The 16547-nt window shown below is 42.5% G+C and overlaps 1 protein-coding gene across 1 annotated transcript in view; it reads left to right on the top strand.

The window, feature by feature from the left end:
* Window positions 1-16547, top strand: part of LOC146611500 (uncharacterized) — a 68072-nt gene that overhangs the window by 39502 nt on the left and 12023 nt on the right. The gene's annotated exons all lie outside the window — the stretch shown is intronic.

Raw genomic sequence — 16547 nt, 5'->3', positions numbered from 1 at the left:
CAGTGACGGTGATTGAAATCACTTTGATCATGGTGTGGGTGTTGGTGCCACATTGGCTGATCTGAGTATTTCAGAAACTGCTGATCTGTTTAAATTTCCAGCACAAACATCTGCATGATTTACAGAGAGTAGTCCAAAAAAGAGAAAATATGCAGTTCCCTTAAAATGACATTGAGTTCTCTGTACTCGGGTCTCCAGAGTTACCAGCTCTCAACCCAACAGAGCATCTTTGGAATGTAGTGGACCATGAGATTTGCATCATATTTATTAGTAAAATGTTAAAAGATTAGCATTAACAGCATATCTTACCTGCCGTCGTAAAATACTTTAAGCTTTCATGATCATATTCAGATCATGCTGCTGTTCATTTGTTTGTTTATTCACAGTGTGTGATGATCACTGGCAGTCACATCTAAAAATCAGACCCCAGACAGCTGTAAGGTTATCAACATCATCCAGTGAACAAATGACTATCAGTGAATGTTTCTGTGGCAACATAAAACGCAAGCTAAATTCTCAATAGGTGACCGTTTTCATCCTTCTTGAGCTTTCTTATCATCACATTAGTCACTATTTTCTTGTGTCCTTTTGTTGAACACGAAGGTCTGGATGATCAGCAGTTCTGTGACCATGAGAGGAGCTCCAGTCTCAACCAGGAGGACCCAGAGCCTCTACAGACTAAAGAGGAACAGGAGGAAATCTCCACCAATCAGGGAGGAGAGCAGCTTGCACTGAAGCAGGAGGATGAAGGGATTAATGTCTGGACCGGAGAACAGCTGGATTTGTTGTGGAAACCTGGATCACGGCTGACCAGATTTGGTATGTAAAAGTGTAATAAGCAGATTTCATAATATAGAAATGAATATGACTTATAACAAAATGTCACAAAGACACATGGCGTGCATTACCGCCTGGGATACTGCCTCACTGGAGACATGTTTTCTGTTTCAGATTTAAGTCATGTTAGCCCAGAACTGTACGCAGAATGTAGAAAAATGTTGAGACAATGAAAACTGTGGATTATTGGCCACAAGGACCAAGTTGGAGTAGTGAGCTGTACGCCTCATAAATGATGACTTTCTGCATGTAAACAGAATTCTTCTCTGTTCGCTGCATGAGAGAGAATATTTAAATATCGCTCACATATCTGAGAGACCTGCTCACAGTGTGACTTTTTTCTTGTGTGTTCTGTCCATCAAGACCTCCCACAGCAACATGATTGTAAGGAAAATGAGGATCTGGATGACCCGCAGGTCTGTAGCCAGGAAAGGAACTCCAGTCTGGACCAGCAGAACACAGAAACACTATAAAATAAAACTACAATATAAGACGAGAAACGTCTTATATTGGGATATGAGATTTTGGTCATGTCGCACAGCCCTAGCTAATGTTAGTCTTTAAAAAAAGAATGTACTTCCAGATGTTTCTTTCGGGTGGAGTCTTTATAGTTGAGAGCAGCTCGGTTTCTGGGTCCATTGTATAACTGACGCCACCAACATTACCAAGAGACTTACACTAGAGCTTCTTGTTGCGTGTTTTGTTTGGGTTTCCGGTAATGCGTGAAATCAACAAAATTAGAGAGGGTATAGCCTGACATATGAAACAGGAAAAGACCATCGTGTAATCCATTTATTTAGAAGTAACTGTATTCTAATTATTACCAAATTATCGGTAACTATCGGCGGCACGGTGGTTAGCACTGTTGCCTCACAGCAAGAAAGTCCTGAGTTCAATTCCACCATCAGGCCGGGGTCTTTCTGTGTGGAGTTTGCATGTTCTCACCGTGTTTGCGTGGGTTCTCTCCGGGTACTCCGGCTTCCTCCCACCGTCCAAAGACATGCAGCTTGTGGGGATAGGTTAATTGGATAATCCAAATTGCCACTAGGTGTGAATGTGAGTGTGAATGGTTGTCTGTCCCTATGTGTTAGCCCTGCGACAGACTGGCGACCTGTCCAGGGTGTACCTCACCTTTCGCCCTATAACAGCTGGGATAGGCTCCAGCGCCCCCCGCGACCCTGAAAAGGATAAGCGAATGGATGGATGGATATCGGAATACAGTTACTCATGTTTTGTATTTTAAATGCATAACGCCGGTACATGTATGCCGTTACTCCCTAACACTGCATCTATGTAAACATACTTACGGCCACTTTGTTAACTACACCCGTTCAACTACTCTTTAATCCAAAATGTAATCAGCCAATCAGATGGCAGCAGTCCATGCATTTCAGCATATAGCGATCAGTGACGGTGATTGAAATCACTTTGATCATGGTGTGGGTGTTGGTGCCACATTGGCTGATCTGAGTATTTCAGAAACTGCTGATCTGTTTAAATTTCCAGCACAAACATCTGCATGATTTACAGAGAGTAGTCCAAAAAAGAGAAAATATGCAGTTCCCTTAAAATGACATTGAGTTCTCTGTACTCGGGTCTCCAGAGTTACCAGCTCTCAACCCAACAGAGCATCTTTGGAATGTAGTGGACCATGAGATTTGCATCATATTTATTAGTAAAATGTTAAAAGATTAGCATTAACAGCATATCTTACCTGCCGTCGTAAAATACTTTAAGCTTTCATGATCATATTCAGATCATGCTGCTGTTCATTTGTTTGTTTATTCACAGTGTGTGATGATCACTGGCAGTCACATCTAAAAATCAGACCCCAGACAGCTGTAAGGTTATCAACATCATCCAGTGAACAAATGACTATCAGTGAATGTTTCTGTGGCAACATAAAACGCAAGCTAAATTCTCAATAGGTGACCGTTTTCATCCTTCTTGAGCTTTCTTATCATCACATTAGTCACTATTTTCTTGTGTCCTTTTGTTGAACACGAAGGTCTGGATGATCAGCAGTTCTGTGACCATGAGAGGAGCTCCAGTCTCAACCAGGAGGACCCAGAGCCTCTACAGACTAAAGAGGAACAGGAGGAAATCTCCACCAATCAGGGAGGAGAGCAGCTTGCACTGAAGCAGGAGGATGAAGGGATTAATGTCTGGACCGGAGAACAGCTGGATTTGTTGTGGAAACCTGGATCACGGCTGACCAGATTTGGTATGTAAAAGTGTAATAAGCAGATTTCATAATATAGAAATGAATATGACTTATAACAAAATGTCACAAAGACACATGGCGTGCATTACCGCCTGGGATACTGCCTCACTGGAGACATGTTTTCTGTTTCAGATTTAAGTCATGTTAGCCCAGAACTGTACGCAGAATGTAGAAAAATGTTGAGACAATGAAAACTGTGGATTATTGGCCACAAGGACCAAGTTGGAGTAGTGAGCTGTACGCCTCATAAATGATGACTTTCTGCATGTAAACAGAATTCTTCTCTGTTCGCTGCATGAGAGAGAATATTTAAATATCGCTCACATATCTGAGAGACCTGCTCACAGTGTGACTTTTTTCTTGTGTGTTCTGTCCATCAAGACCTCCCACAGCAACATGATTGTAAGGAAAATGAGGATCTGGATGACCCGCAGGTCTGTAGCCAGGAAAGGAACTCCAGTCTGGACCAGCAGAACACAGAAACACTATAAAATAAAACTACAATATAAGACGAGAAACGTCTTATATTGGGATATGAGATTTTGGTCATGTCGCACAGCCCTAGCTAATGTTAGTCTTTAAAAAAAGAATGTACTTCCAGATGTTTCTTTCGGGTGGAGTCTTTATAGTTGAGAGCAGCTCGGTTTCTGGGTCCATTGTATAACTGACGCCACCAACATTACCAAGAGACTTACACTAGAGCTTCTTGTTGCGTGTTTTGTTTGGGTTTCCGGTAATGCGTGAAATCAACAAAATTAGAGAGGGTATAGCCTGACATATGAAACAGGAAAAGACCATCGTGTAATCCATTTATTTAGAAGTAACTGTATTCTAATTATTACCAAATTATCGGTAACTATCGGCGGCACGGTGGTTAGCACTGTTGCCTCACAGCAAGAAAGTCCTGAGTTCAATTCCACCATCAGGCCGGGGTCTTTCTGTGTGGAGTTTGCATGTTCTCACCGTGTTTGCGTGGGTTCTCTCCGGGTACTCCGGCTTCCTCCCACCGTCCAAAGACATGCAGCTTGTGGGGATAGGTTAATTGGATAATCCAAATTGCCACTAGGTGTGAATGTGAGTGTGAATGGTTGTCTGTCCCTATGTGTTAGCCCTGCGACAGACTGGCGACCTGTCCAGGGTGTACCTCACCTTTCGCCCTATAACAGCTGGGATAGGCTCCAGCGCCCCCCGCGACCCTGAAAAGGATAAGCGAATGGATGGATGGATATCGGAATACAGTTACTCATGTTTTGTATTTTAAATGCATAACGCCGGTACATGTATGCCGTTACTCCCTAACACTGCATCTATGTAAACATACTTACGGCCACTTTGTTAACTACACCCGTTCAACTACTCTTTAATCCAAAATGTAATCAGCCAATCAGATGGCAGCAGTCCATGCATTTCAGCATATAGCGATCAGTGACGGTGATTGAAATCACTTTGATCATGGTGTGGGTGTTGGTGCCACATTGGCTGATCTGAGTATTTCAGAAACTGCTGATCTGTTTAAATTTCCAGCACAAACATCTGCATGATTTACAGAGAGTAGTCCAAAAAAGAGAAAATATGCAGTTCCCTTAAAATGACATTGAGTTCTCTGTACTCGGGTCTCCAGAGTTACCAGCTCTCAACCCAACAGAGCATCTTTGGAATGTAGTGGACCATGAGATTTGCATCATATTTATTAGTAAAATGTTAAAAGATTAGCATTAACAGCATATCTTACCTGCCGTCGTAAAATACTTTAAGCTTTCATGATCATATTCAGATCATGCTGCTGTTCATTTGTTTGTTTATTCACAGTGTGTGATGATCACTGGCAGTCACATCTAAAAATCAGACCCCAGACAGCTGTAAGGTTATCAACATCATCCAGTGAACAAATGACTATCAGTGAATGTTTCTGTGGCAACATAAAACGCAAGCTAAATTCTCAATAGGTGACCGTTTTCATCCTTCTTGAGCTTTCTTATCATCACATTAGTCACTATTTTCTTGTGTCCTTTTGTTGAACACGAAGGTCTGGATGATCAGCAGTTCTGTGACCATGAGAGGAGCTCCAGTCTCAACCAGGAGGACCCAGAGCCTCTACAGACTAAAGAGGAACAGGAGGAAATCTCCACCAATCAGGGAGGAGAGCAGCTTGCACTGAAGCAGGAGGATGAAGGGATTAATGTCTGGACCGGAGAACAGCTGGATTTGTTGTGGAAACCTGGATCACGGCTGACCAGATTTGGTATGTAAAAGTGTAATAAGCAGATTTCATAATATAGAAATGAATATGACTTATAACAAAATGTCACAAAGACACATGGCGTGCATTACCGCCTGGGATACTGCCTCACTGGAGACATGTTTTCTGTTTCAGATTTAAGTCATGTTAGCCCAGAACTGTACGCAGAATGTAGAAAAATGTTGAGACAATGAAAACTGTGGATTATTGGCCACAAGGACCAAGTTGGAGTAGTGAGCTGTACGCCTCATAAATGATGACTTTCTGCATGTAAACAGAATTCTTCTCTGTTCGCTGCATGAGAGAGAATATTTAAATATCGCTCACATATCTGAGAGACCTGCTCACAGTGTGACTTTTTTCTTGTGTGTTCTGTCCATCAAGACCTCCCACAGCAACATGATTGTAAGGAAAATGAGGATCTGGATGACCCGCAGGTCTGTAGCCAGGAAAGGAACTCCAGTCTGGACCAGCAGAACACAGAAACACTATAAAATAAAACTACAATATAAGACGAGAAACGTCTTATATTGGGATATGAGATTTTGGTCATGTCGCACAGCCCTAGCTAATGTTAGTCTTTAAAAAAAGAATGTACTTCCAGATGTTTCTTTCGGGTGGAGTCTTTATAGTTGAGAGCAGCTCGGTTTCTGGGTCCATTGTATAACTGACGCCACCAACATTACCAAGAGACTTACACTAGAGCTTCTTGTTGCGTGTTTTGTTTGGGTTTCCGGTAATGCGTGAAATCAACAAAATTAGAGAGGGTATAGCCTGACATATGAAACAGGAAAAGACCATCGTGTAATCCATTTATTTAGAAGTAACTGTATTCTAATTATTACCAAATTATCGGTAACTATCGGCGGCACGGTGGTTAGCACTGTTGCCTCACAGCAAGAAAGTCCTGAGTTCAATTCCACCATCAGGCCGGGGTCTTTCTGTGTGGAGTTTGCATGTTCTCACCGTGTTTGCGTGGGTTCTCTCCGGGTACTCCGGCTTCCTCCCACCGTCCAAAGACATGCAGCTTGTGGGGATAGGTTAATTGGATAATCCAAATTGCCACTAGGTGTGAATGTGAGTGTGAATGGTTGTCTGTCCCTATGTGTTAGCCCTGCGACAGACTGGCGACCTGTCCAGGGTGTACCTCACCTTTCGCCCTATAACAGCTGGGATAGGCTCCAGCGCCCCCCGCGACCCTGAAAAGGATAAGCGAATGGATGGATGGATATCGGAATACAGTTACTCATGTTTTGTATTTTAAATGCATAACGCCGGTACATGTATGCCGTTACTCCCTAACACTGCATCTATGTAAACATACTTACGGCCACTTTGTTAACTACACCCGTTCAACTACTCTTTAATCCAAAATGTAATCAGCCAATCAGATGGCAGCAGTCCATGCATTTCAGCATATAGCGATCAGTGACGGTGATTGAAATCACTTTGATCATGGTGTGGGTGTTGGTGCCACATTGGCTGATCTGAGTATTTCAGAAACTGCTGATCTGTTTAAATTTCCAGCACAAACATCTGCATGATTTACAGAGAGTAGTCCAAAAAAGAGAAAATATGCAGTTCCCTTAAAATGACATTGAGTTCTCTGTACTCGGGTCTCCAGAGTTACCAGCTCTCAACCCAACAGAGCATCTTTGGAATGTAGTGGACCATGAGATTTGCATCATATTTATTAGTAAAATGTTAAAAGATTAGCATTAACAGCATATCTTACCTGCCGTCGTAAAATACTTTAAGCTTTCATGATCATATTCAGATCATGCTGCTGTTCATTTGTTTGTTTATTCACAGTGTGTGATGATCACTGGCAGTCACATCTAAAAATCAGACCCCAGACAGCTGTAAGGTTATCAACATCATCCAGTGAACAAATGACTATCAGTGAATGTTTCTGTGGCAACATAAAACGCAAGCTAAATTCTCAATAGGTGACCGTTTTCATCCTTCTTGAGCTTTCTTATCATCACATTAGTCACTATTTTCTTGTGTCCTTTTGTTGAACACGAAGGTCTGGATGATCAGCAGTTCTGTGACCATGAGAGGAGCTCCAGTCTCAACCAGGAGGACCCAGAGCCTCTACAGACTAAAGAGGAACAGGAGGAAATCTCCACCAATCAGGGAGGAGAGCAGCTTGCACTGAAGCAGGAGGATGAAGGGATTAATGTCTGGACCGGAGAACAGCTGGATTTGTTGTGGAAACCTGGATCACGGCTGACCAGATTTGGTATGTAAAAGTGTAATAAGCAGATTTCATAATATAGAAATGAATATGACTTATAACAAAATGTCACAAAGACACATGGCGTGCATTACCGCCTGGGATACTGCCTCACTGGAGACATGTTTTCTGTTTCAGATTTAAGTCATGTTAGCCCAGAACTGTACGCAGAATGTAGAAAAATGTTGAGACAATGAAAACTGTGGATTATTGGCCACAAGGACCAAGTTGGAGTAGTGAGCTGTACGCCTCATAAATGATGACTTTCTGCATGTAAACAGAATTCTTCTCTGTTCGCTGCATGAGAGAGAATATTTAAATATCGCTCACATATCTGAGAGACCTGCTCACAGTGTGACTTTTTTCTTGTGTGTTCTGTCCATCAAGACCTCCCACAGCAACATGATTGTAAGGAAAATGAGGATCTGGATGACCCGCAGGTCTGTAGCCAGGAAAGGAACTCCAGTCTGGACCAGCAGAACACAGAAACACTATAAAATAAAACTACAATATAAGACGAGAAACGTCTTATATTGGGATATGAGATTTTGGTCATGTCGCACAGCCCTAGCTAATGTTAGTCTTTAAAAAAAGAATGTACTTCCAGATGTTTCTTTCGGGTGGAGTCTTTATAGTTGAGAGCAGCTCGGTTTCTGGGTCCATTGTATAACTGACGCCACCAACATTACCAAGAGACTTACACTAGAGCTTCTTGTTGCGTGTTTTGTTTGGGTTTCCGGTAATGCGTGAAATCAACAAAATTAGAGAGGGTATAGCCTGACATATGAAACAGGAAAAGACCATCGTGTAATCCATTTATTTAGAAGTAACTGTATTCTAATTATTACCAAATTATCGGTAACTATCGGCGGCACGGTGGTTAGCACTGTTGCCTCACAGCAAGAAAGTCCTGAGTTCAATTCCACCATCAGGCCGGGGTCTTTCTGTGTGGAGTTTGCATGTTCTCACCGTGTTTGCGTGGGTTCTCTCCGGGTACTCCGGCTTCCTCCCACCGTCCAAAGACATGCAGCTTGTGGGGATAGGTTAATTGGATAATCCAAATTGCCACTAGGTGTGAATGTGAGTGTGAATGGTTGTCTGTCCCTATGTGTTAGCCCTGCGACAGACTGGCGACCTGTCCAGGGTGTACCTCACCTTTCGCCCTATAACAGCTGGGATAGGCTCCAGCGCCCCCCGCGACCCTGAAAAGGATAAGCGAATGGATGGATGGATATCGGAATACAGTTACTCATGTTTTGTATTTTAAATGCATAACGCCGGTACATGTATGCCGTTACTCCCTAACACTGCATCTATGTAAACATACTTACGGCCACTTTGTTAACTACACCCGTTCAACTACTCTTTAATCCAAAATGTAATCAGCCAATCAGATGGCAGCAGTCCATGCATTTCAGCATATAGCGATCAGTGACGGTGATTGAAATCACTTTGATCATGGTGTGGGTGTTGGTGCCACATTGGCTGATCTGAGTATTTCAGAAACTGCTGATCTGTTTAAATTTCCAGCACAAACATCTGCATGATTTACAGAGAGTAGTCCAAAAAAGAGAAAATATGCAGTTCCCTTAAAATGACATTGAGTTCTCTGTACTCGGGTCTCCAGAGTTACCAGCTCTCAACCCAACAGAGCATCTTTGGAATGTAGTGGACCATGAGATTTGCATCATATTTATTAGTAAAATGTTAAAAGATTAGCATTAACAGCATATCTTACCTGCCGTCGTAAAATACTTTAAGCTTTCATGATCATATTCAGATCATGCTGCTGTTCATTTGTTTGTTTATTCACAGTGTGTGATGATCACTGGCAGTCACATCTAAAAATCAGACCCCAGACAGCTGTAAGGTTATCAACATCATCCAGTGAACAAATGACTATCAGTGAATGTTTCTGTGGCAACATAAAACGCAAGCTAAATTCTCAATAGGTGACCGTTTTCATCCTTCTTGAGCTTTCTTATCATCACATTAGTCACTATTTTCTTGTGTCCTTTTGTTGAACACGAAGGTCTGGATGATCAGCAGTTCTGTGACCATGAGAGGAGCTCCAGTCTCAACCAGGAGGACCCAGAGCCTCTACAGACTAAAGAGGAACAGGAGGAAATCTCCACCAATCAGGGAGGAGAGCAGCTTGCACTGAAGCAGGAGGATGAAGGGATTAATGTCTGGACCGGAGAACAGCTGGATTTGTTGTGGAAACCTGGATCACGGCTGACCAGATTTGGTATGTAAAAGTGTAATAAGCAGATTTCATAATATAGAAATGAATATGACTTATAACAAAATGTCACAAAGACACATGGCGTGCATTACCGCCTGGGATACTGCCTCACTGGAGACATGTTTTCTGTTTCAGATTTAAGTCATGTTAGCCCAGAACTGTACGCAGAATGTAGAAAAATGTTGAGACAATGAAAACTGTGGATTATTGGCCACAAGGACCAAGTTGGAGTAGTGAGCTGTACGCCTCATAAATGATGACTTTCTGCATGTAAACAGAATTCTTCTCTGTTCGCTGCATGAGAGAGAATATTTAAATATCGCTCACATATCTGAGAGACCTGCTCACAGTGTGACTTTTTTCTTGTGTGTTCTGTCCATCAAGACCTCCCACAGCAACATGATTGTAAGGAAAATGAGGATCTGGATGACCCGCAGGTCTGTAGCCAGGAAAGGAACTCCAGTCTGGACCAGCAGAACACAGAAACACTATAAAATAAAACTACAATATAAGACGAGAAACGTCTTATATTGGGATATGAGATTTTGGTCATGTCGCACAGCCCTAGCTAATGTTAGTCTTTAAAAAAAGAATGTACTTCCAGATGTTTCTTTCGGGTGGAGTCTTTATAGTTGAGAGCAGCTCGGTTTCTGGGTCCATTGTATAACTGACGCCACCAACATTACCAAGAGACTTACACTAGAGCTTCTTGTTGCGTGTTTTGTTTGGGTTTCCGGTAATGCGTGAAATCAACAAAATTAGAGAGGGTATAGCCTGACATATGAAACAGGAAAAGACCATCGTGTAATCCATTTATTTAGAAGTAACTGTATTCTAATTATTACCAAATTATCGGTAACTATCGGCGGCACGGTGGTTAGCACTGTTGCCTCACAGCAAGAAAGTCCTGAGTTCAATTCCACCATCAGGCCGGGGTCTTTCTGTGTGGAGTTTGCATGTTCTCACCGTGTTTGCGTGGGTTCTCTCCGGGTACTCCGGCTTCCTCCCACCGTCCAAAGACATGCAGCTTGTGGGGATAGGTTAATTGGATAATCCAAATTGCCACTAGGTGTGAATGTGAGTGTGAATGGTTGTCTGTCCCTATGTGTTAGCCCTGCGACAGACTGGCGACCTGTCCAGGGTGTACCTCACCTTTCGCCCTATAACAGCTGGGATAGGCTCCAGCGCCCCCCGCGACCCTGAAAAGGATAAGCGAATGGATGGATGGATATCGGAATACAGTTACTCATGTTTTGTATTTTAAATGCATAACGCCGGTACATGTATGCCGTTACTCCCTAACACTGCATCTATGTAAACATACTTACGGCCACTTTGTTAACTACACCCGTTCAACTACTCTTTAATCCAAAATGTAATCAGCCAATCAGATGGCAGCAGTCCATGCATTTCAGCATATAGCGATCAGTGACGGTGATTGAAATCACTTTGATCATGGTGTGGGTGTTGGTGCCACATTGGCTGATCTGAGTATTTCAGAAACTGCTGATCTGTTTAAATTTCCAGCACAAACATCTGCATGATTTACAGAGAGTAGTCCAAAAAAGAGAAAATATGCAGTTCCCTTAAAATGACATTGAGTTCTCTGTACTCGGGTCTCCAGAGTTACCAGCTCTCAACCCAACAGAGCATCTTTGGAATGTAGTGGACCATGAGATTTGCATCATATTTATTAGTAAAATGTTAAAAGATTAGCATTAACAGCATATCTTACCTGCCGTCGTAAAATACTTTAAGCTTTCATGATCATATTCAGATCATGCTGCTGTTCATTTGTTTGTTTATTCACAGTGTGTGATGATCACTGGCAGTCACATCTAAAAATCAGACCCCAGACAGCTGTAAGGTTATCAACATCATCCAGTGAACAAATGACTATCAGTGAATGTTTCTGTGGCAACATAAAACGCAAGCTAAATTCTCAATAGGTGACCGTTTTCATCCTTCTTGAGCTTTCTTATCATCACATTAGTCACTATTTTCTTGTGTCCTTTTGTTGAACACGAAGGTCTGGATGATCAGCAGTTCTGTGACCATGAGAGGAGCTCCAGTCTCAACCAGGAGGACCCAGAGCCTCTACAGACTAAAGAGGAACAGGAGGAAATCTCCACCAATCAGGGAGGAGAGCAGCTTGCACTGAAGCAGGAGGATGAAGGGATTAATGTCTGGACCGGAGAACAGCTGGATTTGTTGTGGAAACCTGGATCACGGCTGACCAGATTTGGTATGTAAAAGTGTAATAAGCAGATTTCATAATATAGAAATGAATATGACTTATAACAAAATGTCACAAAGACACATGGCGTGCATTACCGCCTGGGATACTGCCTCACTGGAGACATGTTTTCTGTTTCAGATTTAAGTCATGTTAGCCCAGAACTGTACGCAGAATGTAGAAAAATGTTGAGACAATGAAAACTGTGGATTATTGGCCACAAGGACCAAGTTGGAGTAGTGAGCTGTACGCCTCATAAATGATGACTTTCTGCATGTAAACAGAATTCTTCTCTGTTCGCTGCATGAGAGAGAATATTTAAATATCGCTCACATATCTGAGAGACCTGCTCACAGTGTGACTTTTTTCTTGTGTGTTCTGTCCATCAAGACCTCCCACAGCAACATGATTGTAAGGAAAATGAGGATCTGGATGACCCGCAGGTCTGTAGCCAGGAAAGGAACTCCAGTCTGGACCAGCAGAACACAGAAACACTATAAAATAAAACTACAATATAAGACGAGAAACGTCTTATATTGGGATATGAGATTTTGGTCATGTCGCACAGCCCTAGCTAATGTTAGTCTTTAAAAAAAGAATGTACTTCCAGATGTTTCTTTCGGGTGGAGTCTTTATAGTTGAGAGCAGCTCGGTTTCTGGGTCCATTGTATAACTGACGCCACCAACATTACCAAGAGACTTACACTAGAGCTTCTTGTTGCGTGTTTTGTTTGGGTTTCCGGTAATGCGTGAAATCAACAAAATTAGAGAGGGTATAGCCTGACATATGAAACAGGAAAAGACCATCGTGTAATCCATTTATTTAGAAGTAACTGTATTCTAATTATTACCAAATTATCGGTAACTATCGGCGGCACGGTGGTTAGCACTGTTGCCTCACAGCAAGAAAGTCCTGAGTTCAATTCCACCATCAGGCCGGGGTCTTTCTGTGTGGAGTTTGCATGTTCTCACCGTGTTTGCGTGGGTTCTCTCCGGGTACTCCGGCTTCCTCCCACCGTCCAAAGACATGCAGCTTGTGGGGATAGGTTAATTGGATAATCCAAATTGCCACTAGGTGTGAATGTGAGTGTGAATGGTTGTCTGTCCCTATGTGTTAGCCCTGCGACAGACTGGCGACCTGTCCAGGGTGTACCTCACCTTTCGCCCTATAACAGCTGGGATAGGCTCCAGCGCCCCCCGCGACCCTGAAAAGGATAAGCGAATGGATGGATGGATATCGGAATACAGTTACTCATGTTTTGTATTTTAAATGCATAATGCCGGTACATGTATGCCGTTACTCCCTAACACTGCATCTATGTAAACATACTTACGGCCACTTTGTTAACTACACCCGTTCAACTACTCTTTAATCCAAAATGTAATCAGCCAATCAGATGGCAGCAGTCCATGCATTTCAGCATATAGCGATCAGTGACGGTGATTGAAATCACTTTGATCATGGTGTGGGTGTTGGTGCCACATTGGCTGATCTGAGTATTTCAGAAACTGCTGATCTGTTTAAATTTCCAGCACAAACATCTGCATGATTTACAGAGAGTAGTCCAAAAAAGAGAAAATATGCAGTTCCCTTAAAATGACATTGAGTTCTCTGTACTCGGGTCTCCAGAGTTACCAGCTCTCAACCCAACAGAGCATCTTTGGAATGTAGTGGACCATGAGATTTGCATCATATTTATTAGTAAAATGTTAAAAGATTAGCATTAACAGCATATCTTACCTGCCGTCGTAAAATACTTTAAGCTTTCATGATCATATTCAGATCATGCTGCTGTTCATTTGTTTGTTTATTCACAGTGTGTGATGATCACTGGCAGTCACATCTAAAAATCAGACCCCAGACAGCTGTAAGGTTATCAACATCATCCAGTGAACAAATGACTATCAGTGAATGTTTCTGTGGCAACATAAAACGCAAGCTAAATTCTCAATAGGTGACCGTTTTCATCCTTCTTGAGCTTTCTTATCATCACATTAGTCACTATTTTCTTGTGTCCTTTTGTTGAACACGAAGGTCTGGATGATCAGCAGTTCTGTGACCATGAGAGGAGCTCCAGTCTCAACCAGGAGGACCCAGAGCCTCTACAGACTAAAGAGGAACAGGAGGAAATCTCCACCAATCAGGGAGGAGAGCAGCTTGCACTGAAGCAGGAGGATGAAGGGATTAATGTCTGGACCGGAGAACAGCTGGATTTGTTGTGGAAACCTGGATCACGGCTGACCAGATTTGGTATGTAAAAGTGTAATAAGCAGATTTCATAATATAGAAATGAATATGACTTATAACAAAATGTCACAAAGACACATGGCGTGCATTACCGCCTGGGATACTGCCTCACTGGAGACATGTTTTCTGTTTCAGATTTAAGTCATGTTAGCCCAGAACTGTACGCAGAATGTAGAAAAATGTTGAGACAATGAAAACTGTGGATTATTGGCCACAAGGACCAAGTTGGAGTAGTGAGCTGTACGCCTCATAAATGATGACTTTCTGCATGTAAACAGAATTCTTCTCTGTTCGCTGCATGAGAGAGAATATTTAAATATCGCTCACATATCTGAGAGACCTGCTCACAGTGTGACTTTTTTCTTGTGTGTTCTGTCCATCAAGACCTCCCACAGCAACATGATTGTAAGGAAAATGAGGATCTGGATGACCCGCAGGTCTGTAGCCAGGAAAGGAACTCCAGTCTGGACCAGCAGAACACAGAAACACTATAAAATAAAACTACAATATAAGACGAGAAACGTCTTATATTGGGATATGAGATTTTGGTCATGTCGCACAGCCCTAGCTAATGTTAGTCTTTAAAAAAAGAATGTACTTCCAGATGTTTCTTTCGGGTGGAGTCTTTATAGTTGAGAGCAGCTCGGTTTCTGGGTCCATTGTATAACTGACGCCACCAACATTACCAAGAGACTTACACTAGAGCTTCTTGTTGCGTGTTTTGTTTGGGTTTCCGGTAATGCGTGAAATCAACAAAATTAGAGAGGGTATAGCCTGACATATGAAACAGGAAAAGACCATCGTGTAATCCATTTATTTAGAAGTAACTGTATTCTAATTATTACCAAATTATCGGTAACTATCGGCGGCACGGTGGTTAGCACTGTTGCCTCACAGCAAGAAAGTCCTGAGTTCAATTCCACCATCAGGCCGGGGTCTTTCTGTGTGGAGTTTGCATGTTCTCACCGTGTTTGCGTGGGTTCTCTCCGGGTACTCCGGCTTCCTCCCACCGTCCAAAGACATGCAGCTTGTGGGGATAGGTTAATTGGATAATCCAAATTGCCACTAGGTGTGAATGTGAGTGTGAATGGTTGTCTGTCCCTATGTGTTAGCCCTGCGACAGACTGGCGACCTGTCCAGGGTGTACCTCACCTTTCGCCCTATAACAGCTGGGATAGGCTCCAGCGCCCCCCGCGACCCTGAAAAGGATAAGCGAATGGATGGATGGATATCGGAATACAGTTACTCATGTTTTGTATTTTAAATGCATAACGCCGGTACATGTATGCCGTTACTCCCTAACACTGCATCTATGTAAACATACTTACGGCCACTTTGTTAACTACACCCGTAAACTACTCTTTAATCCAAAATGTAATCAGCCAATCAGATGGCAGCAGTCCATGCATTTCAGCATATAGCGATCAGTGACGGTGATTGAAATCACTTTGATCATGGTGTGGGTGTTGGTGCCACATTGGCTGATCTGAGTATTTCAGAAACTGCTGATCTGTTTAAATTTCCAGCACAAACATCTGCATGATTTACAGAGAGTAGTCCAAAAAAGAGAAAATATGCAGTTCCCTTAAAATGACATTGAGTTCTCTGTACTCGGGTCTCCAGAGTTACCAGCTCTCAACCCAACAGAGCATCTTTGGAATGTAGTGGACCATGAGATTTGCATCATATTTATTAGTAAAATGTTAAAAGATTAGCATTAACAGCATATCTTACCTGCCGTCGTAAAATACTTTAAGCTTTCATGATCATATTCAGATCATGCTGCTGTTCATTTGTTTGTTTATTCACAGTGTGTGATGATCACTGGCAGTCACATCTAAAAATCAGACCCCAGACAGCTGTAAGGTTATCAACATCATCCAGTGAACAAATGACTATCAGTGAATGTTTCTGTGGCAACATAAAACGCAAGCTAAATTCTCAATAGGTGACCGTTTTCATCCTTCTTGAGCTTTCTTATCATCACATTAGTCACTATTTTCTTGTGTCCTTTTGTTGAACACGAAGGTCTGGATGATCAGCAGTTCTGTGACCATGAGAGGAGCTCCAGTCTCAACCAGGAGGACCCAGAGCCTCTACAGACTAAAGAGGAACAGGAGGAAATCTCCACCAATCAGGGAGGAGAGCAGCTTGCACTGAAGCAGGAGGATGAAGGGATTAATGTCTGGACCGGAGAACAGCTGGATTTGTTGTGGAAACCTGGATCACGGCTGACCAGATTTGGTATGTAAAAGTGTAATAAGCAGATTTCATAATAT

The sequence above is a fragment of the Diplotaxodon limnothrissa genome, linkage group LG20 (genome assembly GCF_057381915.1).
Source record: "Diplotaxodon limnothrissa isolate DT_005_m linkage group LG20, D_limnothrissa_male_GT1.1, whole genome shotgun sequence".
Classification (NCBI taxonomy): Eukaryota; Metazoa; Chordata; class Actinopteri; order Cichliformes; family Cichlidae; genus Diplotaxodon; species Diplotaxodon limnothrissa.
The sequence above is the reverse complement of the archived record's forward strand: the minus strand, read 5'-3'. Positions and strand labels throughout refer to the sequence as shown.